Source organism: Trichechus manatus, unplaced genomic scaffold, assembly GCF_000243295.1.
Source record: "Trichechus manatus latirostris isolate Lorelei unplaced genomic scaffold, TriManLat1.0 scaffold00146, whole genome shotgun sequence".
NCBI lineage: Eukaryota > Metazoa > Chordata > Mammalia > Sirenia > Trichechidae > Trichechus > Trichechus manatus.
This window is the reverse complement of record NW_004444082.1, coordinates 4,342,570-4,357,271: the sequence shown is the minus strand read 5'-3', so window position 1 is coordinate 4,357,271 and position 14,702 is coordinate 4,342,570.

Genomic DNA, 14,702 nt, shown 5'->3' with positions numbered 1-14,702 from the left:
TGTTTGCATTCCTGCTTTCAGTTCTTTTGGCCATATACCTAGGACAGGGATTGCTGAGTCATGTGGTAGTTCTATGTTAACTTTTTGAGGAACCACCAAACTGTTTTCCAGAGAGGCTGTACCGTTTTGCATTGCTACCAGCAATGAATAAGGTTCCAATTTCTCCACATCCTCTCCAACATCTCTTGTTTTCCCTTTTTTTTTTTTTAAATCATTGCCATCTTAATGGGGATGAGGTGGTATCTCATTGTGGTTTTGATTTCCATCTCCCTAATGACTATAGGAGCCCTGGTGGCACAGTGGTTAAGTGATATGGCTGCTAACCCAAAGGTCGACAGTTCAAATCCACCAGCAGCTCCTTGGAAACCCTATGGGGCAGATCTACTCTGTCCTCTAGGGTCGCTGTGAGTCAGAATCGACTCAACAGCAATGAGTTTAGTTTGGTTTAATGACTAATGAGGAGACCTGGTGGCACAGTTGTTGAGTATTCGGCTGCTGACAGAATGGTCAACAGTTTGAACCAACCAGCCACTCCTTCAGAGAAAGATGTGGCAGTCTGCTTCCGTAAAGACTACACCTTGGACACTGTATCAGCAGTTCTACTCTGTCCTGTAGGGTCGCTTTGAGTCAGAATCAACTCAGCGGCAATGGGTTTGGTTTAGTGTTTTTGGTAATGACTAACAATGCTGAGCATCTTTCCTTGTGCTTGTCGATCATTTGTATATCTTTTTTGGCGGAATGTCTATTCAATTGCTTTGCCTATTTTTTTATTTGGTTGTTTGTCTTGATCATCTAGTGCTGCTATAACAGAAATACCACAAGTGGATGGCTTTAACAAACAGAAGTTTATTCTCTCACAGTCTGGTGGGCTAGAAGTCCAAATTCAGGGCGTCAGCTCCTGGGGGAGGATTTCTCTCTCTGTCGGCTCTGGAGGAAGGTCCTTGTCATCAATCTTCCCCTAGACTGGGAGCTTCTCAGTGCAGGGATCCTGGGTCCAAAGGACACACTCTGCTCCTGGCATTACTTTCTTGGTGGTATGATGTCCCCAACCCTCTGCTCGCTTCTCTTTCCTTTTATCTCTTGTAAGATAAAAGGTGATGCAGGCCACACCAAAGTGAAACTCCCTTTACATTGGATCGAGGATGTGACCTGACTAAGGGTATTACATCCCACCCTAAACCTCTTTAACATAATCTAATCTTGCCTCATTAACCACGAGCAGAGATTAAGATTTATAACACATAGGAAAATTACATGAATCACAAAATGGAGGACAACCACATAATACTGGGAATCATGGCCTAAGTTGACACACATTTTGGGAGGACACAATTCAATCAGTGACACTCTACCCTTTGGCCCCCCAAAATTCATCCTTGCCACATGTAAAACACATTTACCCATCATATCATAGCAAAAGTCTTAACTCCAAGTCAAAAATCCAAAAATTCTTCCTCATCTGTGAAATCTAGAACATAAGTTATCTACTCCCAAAGAACAGTGGTGCAAGGAGAAACTGGAGTGAAAGAAGGCATAACAGGCAGCAAGCAAGTTAGCAGAACACATTACGTTATCCCTCAAGGCTTGAAAATAATCCTCTGTTCTCTGAGACCATTCGCACAATAGACCTGCCCTCCAGACTCTAGGTATTCACCACACTCTCCGGATTCTGAGTGGAGGCCCCTTGGTCCTGGGCTTTGGCTCTGCCTTCCAGGCCCACTGGGATGGCAACTCTGTTCCCTCGGCTTTAGGCAGCTCCATTCTCCTAGTCCATCTGAGTGGCAACTCCACTCTTAGAAACACCAGAGGCCATGGCTCCACCCTTTGAGACCCCAGAGGTCATGGCCATACCGTTTGAGACTGATGCAGTTCTGCTTCCTGTGTTCCTTAACTCTTCAACTTCTGCTTCATTGTTCCTTGGCCTCTTGGCCCTTTGGGCCTCACCGCCTGTGTCTGCCCTTCTGTGGCAAGTGTTCCAAAGCTCTGGAGGTCCACCAGTAAGTGCCTGGAGGCACCCTACTCCACCAGGAAGCCACCTGCCAAAGGCAGTCAGCGTTCTTGCTCCGTGGGTCAGCTCCAGAGCCATCTCAAGCTAGTCTCCTTGTTCTGCTGCTGCATCTCACCATCTGCACCATCTCCAGTGTAACAGCTCTCCTCATTTCCTTCTAAGTCCTCACCAGAATTGTCTTCGATGTCCAGAATTCTACCAACAGTCTCTTCAAGGCAATCTTAAAACTCTTCCAGCTTCTATCCATTCATAGGTTCAAAACTGCTTCTGCATTTTAGGTATCTGTTAGAGCAGCACCCCACTCTGGGTTCCAAATTCTGTCTTGGTCATCTAGTGCTGCTGCTATAACAGAAATACCACAAGTGGATGGCTTTAAGATTGTTTTATGAGTTTTATGGTCTTTTTGTTGTTGAGTTGTAGTTCTTTTATATTCTGGATATTAAACTTTTATCAGATATATGATTCCCAAAATTTTCTCCCAATCTGTAGGCTGTCTCTTCACTTTGTTGATTAAGTCCTTCGATAAATAGAAGTTTTTGATTTGGATTAAGTCCAATTTATCTTTTTTTCTTTTGCTGCTGGTGCTTTCAGTGTCATATCTAAGAATCCATTATTAAAAACTAGGACCCAAAGCATTACACCTATGTTTTCATCTAAGAGCTTTATGGTTTTAGTTCTTACATTTAGGCAGAGGCATGACTAGGGTATGGCGGGTATGGCAGGTATTGCACTGGCCCTGGGCGAGCCATGCCACAGAGCAGTTTCTGTTAACCTGGTATGGCCCACAGCGTACGTATGGAAAATGACGTCTGTTGCAAGCACTGAAATTGGACCCCTGTCCAAACATCTGATACCCCTCTTTTAGATAACCTTACCATAATATCAGCTCAAAAATACAAGTCAAGTTCATTAATCTTTTAATTAACATATTACTGTGCCTGAGGAAGTGTGTTGGGCTGTACCGTGTTAATAGAAACTGCTGGGTAGCACCGTGCACCGGGGCCGGTGCAATACCCTAGATACGCCACTGCTTTTAGGTCCTTGATCCATTTTGAATTAATTTTTATAGATGGTGTGAAGTGTGGTCCAGCTTCATTCTTTTTCATGTGGAAATCCAGTTGTCATAGCACCATTTATAGAAGAAACCATTCTTTCCACATTGAATAGACTTGGCACCCTTGTCAAAAATCAATTGACCATAGATGCATAGGTTTATTTCTGGACTCTTAATTTTATTCCATTGATTTTTATGTCTATCATTGTAACAGTACCAGGCTATTTTGATTACTGTAGCTTTATAGCTTGATTTGACGTCAGGAAGTTTGAGTCCTCTTTGTTCTTTTTTAAGATTGCTTTGGCTATTCAGGGCCCCTCGTTGTTCCATATAAATTTGAGGATTGGCTTTTGCATTTCTTCAAAGAAGGCTGTTGAAATTTTGATGGGGATTGCGTTGAATATATAGATTGTTTTGGGTAGTATTGACATTTTAACTAACTCAAATATTAAGTCTTCTACTCCATAAATACAGAATGTCCTTCCATTTATTTAGGTCTCCTTTTAGGAGCCCTGGTGTGCAGAGGTTAAAAATGCTCAGCTGCTAACTGAAAGGACAGCAGTTCATATCCATCAGCTGCTCTGTGGGAGAAAGATGTGGCAGTCTGCTTTCGTAAAGATTTACAGTGTTAGAGAAGCCCAAATAAGCAAAGCATTATTGAAGAAAAGGAACAAAGTAGGAGGCTTCACACTACCTTATATCAGAACCTACTATACAGCCACAGTAGTCAAAACAGCCTGGTACTACTACAACAACAGACACATAGACCAAAGGAACAGAATTGAAAAACCAGACATAAATCCATCCACCTGTGGTTAGCTGATTTTGACAAAGGACCAAAGTCCATTAAATGGGGAAAAGACCATCTTTTTAACAAACGGTGGTGACAAAACTGGATGTCCATCTGTAAACAAATGAAACAGGACCCATACCTTATACCATACACAAAAACTAATGGATCAAAGACCTAAATATAAAACCTAAAAAAACAAAGATTATGGAAGAAAAAATAGGGACAATTCTAGGGGCCCTAATACATGGCATAAATACAACAAAAAAACCATAATTTACAATGCACAAACACCAGAAGATAAACTAGATAATTGGGAGCTCCTAAAAATTAAACACTTACACTCAAAAGACTTCACCAAAACAGTAAAAACAGAACCTACAGACTGGGAAAATTGTTTTGGCTACAACATACCTGATGAGGGTCTAATCTCTAAAATCTATAGAATACATCAACACCTCAATAACAAAAAGACAAATAATCCTATTAAAACATGGCCGAAAGATATGAACAGACACTTCATCAAAGAAGACATTCAAGCAGCTAATAGACACATTGGGAAATGCTTGCAATCATTAGCCATTAGAGAAACGCATGAATCAAAAAAAATAAAAAATAACAAATGTTGGAGAAGTTGTGGAGAGACTGAAACTCTTATGCACTGCTGGTGGGAATGTAAAATGGTACAACCACTATGGAAAATTATATGGCATTTCCTTTAAACAGCTAGAAATAAAAATACCATATGATCCAGTAATCCCACTCCTGGGAATATATCCTAGAGAAATAAGAGCTGTCACACAAATAGACATATGCACACCCATGTTCATTGCAACATTGTTCACAGTAGCAAAAAGATGGAAACAACCTAGATGCCCATCAGCAGATGAAAGGATAAACAAACTATGGTACATACACACGATGGAATACTACCCAATGATAAAAAACAATGATAAATCTGAGAAACATCTCACAACATGGATGAATCTGGAGGGCATTATGCTGACTGAAATAAGTCAATCACAAAAGGACAAATACTGTATGAGACCACTATTATAAAAACCCAAGACAAAAACAATCTATGATGGTTACGAGGGAGGGGAGGGGTGGGGAGAAGAAATCACCAACTAGATAATAGATAAGTGTTAACTTTGGTGAAGGGAAAGATAATACACAAAGGGGAAGTCAGCACAACTTGACCAAGACAAAGTCATAGAAGCTTCCTAGACACATCCAAACACCTTGAGGTACCAGGTTGCTGGGGCTGAGGGCTGAGGATATCTAGGTCAATTGGAATAACACAGTTCATAAAGAAAATGTTCTACATCCTACTTTGGTGAGTAAAATCTGGGATCTTAAAAGCTTTCAAGCGGCCATCTAAGATACTTCTATTGGTCTCATCACGTTCAGAGCAAAGGAGAATAAAAAAAGTCAAAGACATGAGGAAAATATTAGTCCAAAGGACTAATGGAACACATGAACCACAGCCTCCACCAGCCTGAGCCAAGAAGAACTAGATCGTGCCCGACTGTCACCACTGATCGCTTTGACAGAGATCACAATACACAGTCCTGGATAGAGTGGGAGAAAAATGTAGAATAAAGTTCAAATTCACACACACACAAAAGACCAGACTTACTGGTCTGACAGAGACTATGGCCCCTGGACACATTACTAACTCAGCCAAAGATTAGACAGGCCTATAAAACAAAAAACACATGTTAAGGAACTTGCTTATTAGTTCAATCAAGTGTACGAGACCAAATGGGCAACACCTGCCCAAAAGCAAAGATGAGAAGGCAGGAAGGGACAGGAAAACCGGACGAATGGATACAGAGAATCCAGGGTGGAAAGGGAAAGGGGAAGAGTGCTGACACATTGCAGGGATTGCAACCAATGTCACAAAACAATTTGGGAATAAATTTTTGAATGAGAAACTAATTTGCCTAAAACACAATGATTTTTTTTAAAGTCACGGAAGCAAATTATAATCTGTATGATAGCTACTCATTGAACGGTAAAACGAGTTATAGCTAACAAACTAATAGGGAGGAGGGATGAATAAAAAGAAGTATTAAGCAAAAAAAGAAGAAGAAATGTAAGGAAAAGGAACATAGACAGTGGGACAATTAGAAAACAAATAGTGAAATGGTGGCTTTTAACCCAAATATATTAGTAATTGCACTAAATGTAATTGAATATTTCAATTAAAAGACAAAGATTGTCAGACTGGCATAGGGGAAAAAATCTGATGTTTACAAAAGACACTCCTTAAATATACGTGAAGAAAGGTTGAAAGTAAAAGAATGCAAAATGTTATATCATACAAACAATAACCAAAAAAAAAAAAAAAGCTGATAAATGTCACACACTTTAAGGCAAGAAGCATTCCTAAAGATAAAGAGGAACATTTCATGATTTGTCTAATATGAAGTGATAATTTTATCACTTCCTTAACAATATTTTAATAAGGAGGAAGTCAAGCCACAGAACGGGGAAATATATTTGCAATAAACCTATCTGACAAAGAACTCTCAAATCTGAAATATAAAAAGAATTCCTACCGTTAAGTAAGAAAAAGGCAGACAATACAATAAAAAATGGGCAAAATCTTAAATCGGCATTTCACAGAAAAGTTTATCCAATGGCCAACAAACATGTGAAAAGGTACTCAATTTTATTAGTCATCAAGAAAAATACAAGTTAAACAAAAATGGGATACCAGTATACACCTCACATAACGGCTGAAATGAAAATGACTGACAATATCAAGTGCTGGCAAGGACTTGGAGCAATGGAATTCTTATGACCTGCTGGGTGAATACTGGTACAAACCCTTTGAAAACTGTCTGATAGTATTTGCCAAAGTTGGGCATGTACATATCCCACCACCAAGCAATTGCACCCCAGGTATATGTTCAATGGAAATATGTGCTTGTGTGTGCCATAGACATGTTCATCGCTACTTTATTCATAATACTCCAAAATAGGCCATCAAAGTACCCATTAATTATAGTATATTTGACAACTGAATTGTGTTTAGAAATGAAAATGAACCAACTTCTACAACATGCAGGAGCCCGGATGAACTTCAGTCCTGCTACCTCCGACACCATAGGTAAATCTCACCAATGTGGCGTTGAGCAAAAGAAGCCAGACACACAAAAACACATACTGTATGATTCAATTATATAGAGTTTAAAAACAGGGAGAAGTAACCTATGGTGGTAGGACAGAACAAGGGGATACTGCGTGGTTTAAAATCAGGAAAGGCGTGGGTCAGGGTTGTATCCTTTCACCATACTTGTTCAATCTGTATGCTGAGCAAATAATCCAAGAAGTTGGACTATATGAAGAAGAATGTGGCATCAGGACTGGAGGAAGTCTCATCAACAACCTGCCATATGCAGATGATACAACCTTGCTTGCTGAAAGTGAAGAGGATTTGAAGCACTTATTGACGAAGATCAAGGACTACACTCTTCAGTATGGATTGTGTTGTTGTTATTAGGTGTTGTGGAGCTGGTTCCAACTCATAGCGACCCTATAGGACAGAGTAGAACTGCCCCATTGGGTATCCAAGGAGCACCTGGTGGATTTGAACTGCAGACCTTTTGGTTAGCAGCCAAGCTCTTAACCACTACGCCGCCAGGGCTCCATCAGTATGGATTACATCTTAACATAAAACAAAAATCCTCACAACATAGCATCATGATAAATGGAGAAAAGACTGAAGTTGTCAAGAGTTCCATTTTACTTGGATCCACAATCAACACTCATGGAAGTAGCAGTCAAGAAATCAAACTATGCATTGCGTTGGGCAAATCTGCTGCAAGACCTCTTTAAAGTGTTAAAAAGCAAAGATGTCACTTTAAGGACTAAGGTGCACCTGACACAAGCCATGGAGTTTTCAATTGCCTCATATGCACGTGAAAGATGGACAATGAATAAGGAAGACGAAAGAAGAACTGATGCCTTTGGATTTTGGTGTTGGTGAAGAATAATGAATATACCATGGCCGTGGTGGTGCAGTGGTTAGGTGTTTTACTGCTAACCAAAACGTTGGCAGTTCAAATCCACCAGCCGCTCCTTGGAAACCCTATGGGGCAGTTCTACTCTGTCCTATAGGGTCAATGTGAGTCAGAATTTACTCAACCAGCAATGAGTTTGGTTTTGGCCAGAAGAATGAACAAATCTGTCTTGGAAGAAGTATAGCCAGAATGTGTCTTAGAAGCAAGGATGGCAAGACTTTGTCTCACATACTTTGGACATATTATCAGGAGGGACCAGTCCCTGGAGAAGGGCATCATGCTTGGTAAAGTAGATGGTCAGCAAAAACGAAAAAGACCCTCAACGAGATGGATTGACACAGTGGCTGCAACAATGGGCAACAATGGGCAACAATGAGTAACAATTGTGCGGATGGCACAGGATCAGGCAGTGTTCCATTCTGTTGTCCACAGGGTCACTGTGAGTCAGAACCGGCTCAAGGGCCACCTTGGGGAAAGTTACAAGTAGTAACTAAAATAGGACACTGGGGGGATTTTGAGGTGTTGTGTTTCTTGATCTGGCAGCTCATTACACAGGTGTGTTCAGTTTGTTAAAATTCATTGAGCTATACACATATTATTTGTCACTCTTCAGTATGAATGTCATTTTTCAATTTAAACAAAAAGTTTTTTTTTAGTAAGTCTAATGTGATATTGCAAGAGGCAGGCTCTCTGTAAGTCAACTCTTTCTCATAACCTGTGTGAGCTACAGGAAGGCTGAGATCAGCCTTCCATCCCAGGGCTATAAACATTCCAAAATTCTACCTTCTCAGCCACATCCCAGACCCACCTCTTCAGCTTGGATTCATGTTGGGCCAGTCACACAGGCCTGCGGCCGCAGATCCAACCAAAATTGAGGAAAGTGCAGCTTAGCTAATGGGTAGTGGCAAGAGGCCTAGGACTTCTTGGGGTAACACTACCCTGTTTGTGCTGCAAATTCACGTTCTCTAGTAAATTAGGCATTAATATGACTGAATGGCAATAGGCCTAGTTAGAAACAGTAATAATAACGATGGTACCTGCTGGCATGGCCAGTGATGGTTTTCTTACACCACTTCCTGGCATTTGTTTTCTAAACAAACGGTCAAGTTAATGACCTCAACTCATTGAGATGTGGAAGCAGCTCTTTGGCTGGTCAGGTTTGGTGTGGAGCCAGCATTTGGGAGGAGAACCTGATGCCTGAAACCTACCTGGCTGTGGTCCAGGCTGTGGACTGAGGGTTCTGGCTGTGTGTCCTGCATATCCTCCATGGCAGCCTGCTGAGCCCACCCCATCCCCTGGGGACTCAGTGTTGAGGCCATCTCCAGGGCACAGTAGTAGTTACAGGACACCACTGTATGGGCCACACAGTGAGCATGGGGGACTCAAGCCAGGCAGCTGTGGTCAGCTAGGATGCGGGGCCATGAGAATTTGCTGAGGTTTCATCTAGAGGGAGCAGGGGAGAGTCCTGGGGCCTTTCTCCTACTCCTTCCCCAGATCGCTGGGCAAACATGCTCCTGTCTGGTTGGTCCATCATATTGCTGCTGCTGCTGCTCTCTCGAGAACTCTCCCTTGGGCCCCCAGCACTCTTCAATGGCAGGAGCTGCACAGTTTGGTAGCCGAGAGACAGGGCTCAAGTAAAAGGACTCCACTGTGTTAACACCGGTTGGTGTTGAGAAGAAGGTGGGGTGGGGCTTTGGTACATAAAGCTCTCCCCGTTAGCAAGTCCTACTGCCAGAACAGGGCTTGAGGGAGATATGTGGGGTTTGTGGAAAGCCATGGGAAAGAGTTCTCGTCTTGTCCAGCCCTGTCCCCTGCAGGGGAAGGCCTTCACAGGGTCACCGCCAGGTGTGATTGCATTTCCTCTCCTGCTGCCACCGGGCTCCTGTCCACCTTCCTGCAGCTCCGACCCAGGGCCTCTGTCCTCCCTTCAAGGGGATCCCAGCAGCCCAAGGCAGGCGAAGCCCACTGCTGGAGCCCCTCAGTTTACAGCTTAGGGGTAAGCCAACAGGCACACAGAAGCCTGGAACCTTCTCTCCACCACACCCTGTGCACTCCATGACTGAGGCAGTGTCTGTGAGAAGAAGGATTCAGCATCACATCAGCCCAGCTGTGCCCTTGGAGGGAGGTGTCCCCGAAGCTGGCCTGCCCTGCCCCAGGCACTGTCTGGGTGTCCAGCGCACTGCCTCCTCCCTCACCCTGCCATGGGAGAAAACTCATTCAGGCACATCAGCATGTTGTACAAAGTGAGGGAACTCAGTCGTCAGTCCAGCTGCCTCTCTGGGCCCAGGGTCCCAGGCTTATCCCCCACAGAGAGGTTTCGCAACTGTTATCACAGCCTCCTCACTAGAACCCCAGCTCCAATGGCATCTCGACATAACCCCTGCCCACTGTCAGAGTTCACATTTTAAAGTGCAAAGCCCATCCCACTGCGGATTTAAAGGCTCCCGTGCAGCCTGAAGTCCAGATGCTTCCTCCTTGGCCTCGCTTCCAGTCAAAGGGCTGCAGTGACACCCACGGCTCATGTCCCCCAAACACACTGTGTTCCCTCAGAGCTCTGGGCCTGCAATATGGCCCCAACCACTGCTGTGCCCACCTGGTCACCCAGCACTGGTTTCATTCCCCTTGTGCAGTAACTCTGCATCTTGAGCCTGGCGCTTGACCAGGGAGGGGGTGGGTGGGGGACCTGGAAGGTGACAGGCGGAGGAGGATAACAGAGAGAGTTTAGTTCAGGGTCTTGGCTCTGTAGACATAGGCTCTGATGTCAGGGCCAGGACAAGGAGGCAGCAACAGGTGAGATGGGACAAGTGGCCTGGGCCACCTGGGAGGCTGGGCCTTGACTGGCAAAAGCAGCAGGGGCCTGTTCTAAGAACTCTGAGGCCCACCGCTCACTAAGTTATGTGCCGGATGAGGCTGCAGGCGCTGGCTCTACGGCATCTGCAAACTCGTGTCAAGTCTATCATAGAAGGCCCAGAGAGCAGAGAATCGGAATCCTGTCCCAGCAGGAGGTGGCCCTGTGGCCAGTGGCCGGAGGGCCCGGGAAACACACACTGGGGCAGCACCTTTCTCAGTTCCTGTAAACTGGCTCCTCTTGGATGAGAAGCAGCTATTCTGTGGGTTGTGGCGAGGATTAAATGAAAAAACATATAAAAATGCTTAGCACAGGGCTGACACCTAGTCAGGGAGAAGGAGTGATTATCATCTCTCTAAAATATCTTTTTTCAATTCTCCCTTTTTTATGAAGTCCTAGATGGCTGCGAAATTGTCTTCCTTAATCTATCCCCTGACAAGGCTTCCCTCCTCTGAAATCCGTACCCAGCCTTGCCTCTTTGGGAGGCCCTGAATCCTGTATTTTGCATTTAGATCCAGAGCTTCCCACCCTTAATCTAAGGCCTTCTAGTCTGTGAAGCACAAATAGTTAAGCACTCAGCTGCTAATGCTAACTGAAAGGTTGGCTGTTCGAGTCCACACAGAGGCACCTCAGAAGAAAGATCTGGCAATCTACTTCTGAAAAATCAGCTATGAAACCCTATGGACTACAGCTCTACTCTGACGCCCATGGGGTTGCCATGAGTTGGACTGACTCAAGAGCAACTGGTTTGGTTTTGGGTTTTGGTATAATGCCTAATTAGGATGAGTAGTCTGTCAATCCACAAGAAAAACATTTCCTTTTCAATAAAGCCTCTCAAACCTTGGAAGAATTTGAGCCCTTTCTATCACTGCTTTGTATGTGAGCATCACTCACAAAGTATCAATAAAATTCAAACTATTCTAAGGTAGAGGCAGACAGCCCATAGCCCTGGTCAGTCTGGTTTTATCCTTTTCAGGAATGCGACGTTGAAACAAGTTCTGTTCCCTAGATCAATACTTTATTAGGCTGAAATCTCGGGATAAAAGGGGCTGGCTACATTATGTTTTTTTTTGCCTGCCAGGAAATCTGTGAAAACTATTTACATCTTTGCTAAGAGTTAAAGTATTTATATCTTTAATAAGCACGATGACTGAGGCCTAAGTGTCCTTATAAATAGCTATCCCAGAAATGTGCATGCATATGCTGCTTAAATAAAAGGAATCTGAGGCCTTCAGGCACCAGGCTCCAATCCCTCGCTGGCCCTGGCCTATGGGGTAACAGATCGCAGTACCCATAAACTTCAAACCGCTCTGCCCCGCCACGAGCCACCAGGCTTCCTTAGTGGAGGTCCCTGGCGCTCGTATTGTTACCGCGGCCCTTCTTCCCCTCAGCCGTGGCTGCTTCAAACAGGAGAGTAGCAGCATCTGACGCGGGCTGCGGCAGGCCAAGTGTTGGGTCTCGAGCAGGGGGTTAGGGGGTGATCAGCAGGTGAGTAGAAGCTGCCATGGAGAAGGCAGAGGTGCTGGCTTATGTCCTGTCCAGGGTAGAGACACCACCCAGGACGGTCAGAGTTCCTAGGTACCAACCGTAGCGCTGTTTAAACACTCACACCCCAAACAAGACTGCTCAGCTGCCAGGGCAGGATAAAGCAGTGGCTGACCCTAAAGCACCCGCTGGGGAACTCAGATTACAGGACTGTGAAATCTGAGTAAAACAAGAAGGGCTTGGGACACTTTGACCAGCCATTCTCCACTCGGCGCTGCAGTTGCTCGCAATGTGGAAGAGAACGTGTGTTGGCACCAGCAACTGTTTTGTGACCCAAATACTCGGGGCTGGGCATTACAGAGCACAGAGGGTGGATGCGAGAAGCTCGCAGGGCAGCGGGCACTGAGGCCACTGGAGGTTTGCAGAGCTTTCAATGCCATGGAGGAGCAGATAAACACAGCTCACTAAAGAGACACACGTCTGCAGTTCTTCGGGAGATGGCACAGTTCCGACATGCTTCTGGAACTATGTTTAGCATTCAGTGGTTGCTCCAGTCTTGGGAAAACATCATCTCTCTGAGACAGGTCTGGGGAAGTCTAATAAAGGCCCCCAGTGCCCTGATTTCTAGGTGGAGCAGCCTTTGAGTTGGCCTTCATCGGCATCCATAAATTAATCTGGTGATAAAATAAGCCCAAGCAAACACATACTCACTCACTGAAAATATACTAGCACAGACCCTTCCATAAGTGAATTTGTACTTGACACACTTATAACAAGTACATGTTCAGAAATGGACCTTGGAAATTTTATGTGCAAGTGTTTGATTGAAGTGTTTAATGAAAATTTTCAACATGTAATACATGACTAAAATATTCTCAAATGATTCAAAAGGCCTAAACTGAAAGTTGGTTTTTAAGAGTTTAATCAATTTGCATTTTAAACATTAAAAGATACAGTTAGGTATAATCCCTCCAGATATTTCTAGACTCTTCCCTAGGCATCCATGGATCCTGGGGGAGGGTTTATGGCTCTGCCCACGTCACAGCTGAGATGGGCCATCTGCCCAGCAGCAGAGGGGAGCTGTGGGGGCAAAGAGGAGCCTTCCTCCAACGCTTGGAGGTGGGCTGCAACTACCAGATACCTGCAGAAACAGCTACGAGAACTGTGACACATCAGCCTCAAGTCCACTGCCTGCACCAGGGCAAAGCAGACTTCTCCATTAGTGGAAAACCAGAGCTGTGAGCGTCACCCGTCTCCCATGGCGGGCCTGTGCTCAGCCTCCCGCGAGGCACACAGGTTCAGGTCTGTGCTACACACATTGCTTCTCTTGGTAGCTGGATATTTCCGTCGTGATCAAAGGTCATTTCCTTCTTGATTAATTGATATTATGTGACACATCGCCAAGCTTTCTTCATTGTCGGGATTTCAGTGGCAGTGGGGTCTGTGAACCCCCCTCCACGCCCCCAGACGCTCACTCTCCCCCAGCTCTTGCTCCCTCTCTCTCCACTACTGCCTTCTCCCTGACCTGATGAGTTCAGTGTTAATGAAGCAACAATATATATTAAATAAGCTGTCCTTAAACAGAAACACACATAGAACACATAGCATTGACAAAAATGTTATAACCTGAGGCTCTCAGGAACCCATCCTGTGGTTCCTGTCTCAGTCATCTAGCGCTGCTATAACAGAAATACCACACGTGGGTGGTTTTAACAAACAGAAACTTATTTTCTCACAGTTTAGGCGGCTAGAATCTGAATTTAAGGTGCCGGCTGTAGAGGAAGTTTCTCTCTGTTGGCTCTGGGGCAAGGTCCTTGTCTCTTCTCAGCATCTGCTTCTTGGTTCCTTGGAGATCTCATGGGGTGTGGCACCTATCTTCCCCCATCTGTGGTTGCTCCTGGGTTGCTTGCTCAATCTGCTCTTTTATATCTCAGAAGAGATAGATTTAAGACACGCCCTACACCAATGCTGCCTCATTATCATAACAAAGAAAGCCCACTCCCAAAGGGGATTATAACCACTGGCTTGGGGGTTAGGATTTACAACACATATTCTGGGGGACACAATTCAATCCATAACAGTTCCCCTAGGAGCAACGGTTCAGTATTCACTAAATCCACGTTTGCAGTGACTTTATAGAACATAACCACTGTGAATAACAAGAATCAGCTGTGTGTATATACAGATACAGATATTTTAGCTTATATCATAACTGTGAGTGCTTGCCACTGCTTGAGTGTTCAGCAGATTAAAACAACCAGATATTTACTGCTGTTTGCTGAGATGACTGAATCTAAACTTTATCATTTGTAACTTTAGTTAAAACTTACAATTATTCTTTCTTAACTGAGGAACAGGATTAGAATTTTTCTTACATTTAGCTGTAATTTGAGAACAGAGGGAAATGTTCCTACAATAAGTAGCAGAAGGAATTGGAAAGGATCAAGGAAAAAGAGAATTTGTGTATGCACATTAGAAAAAAGATT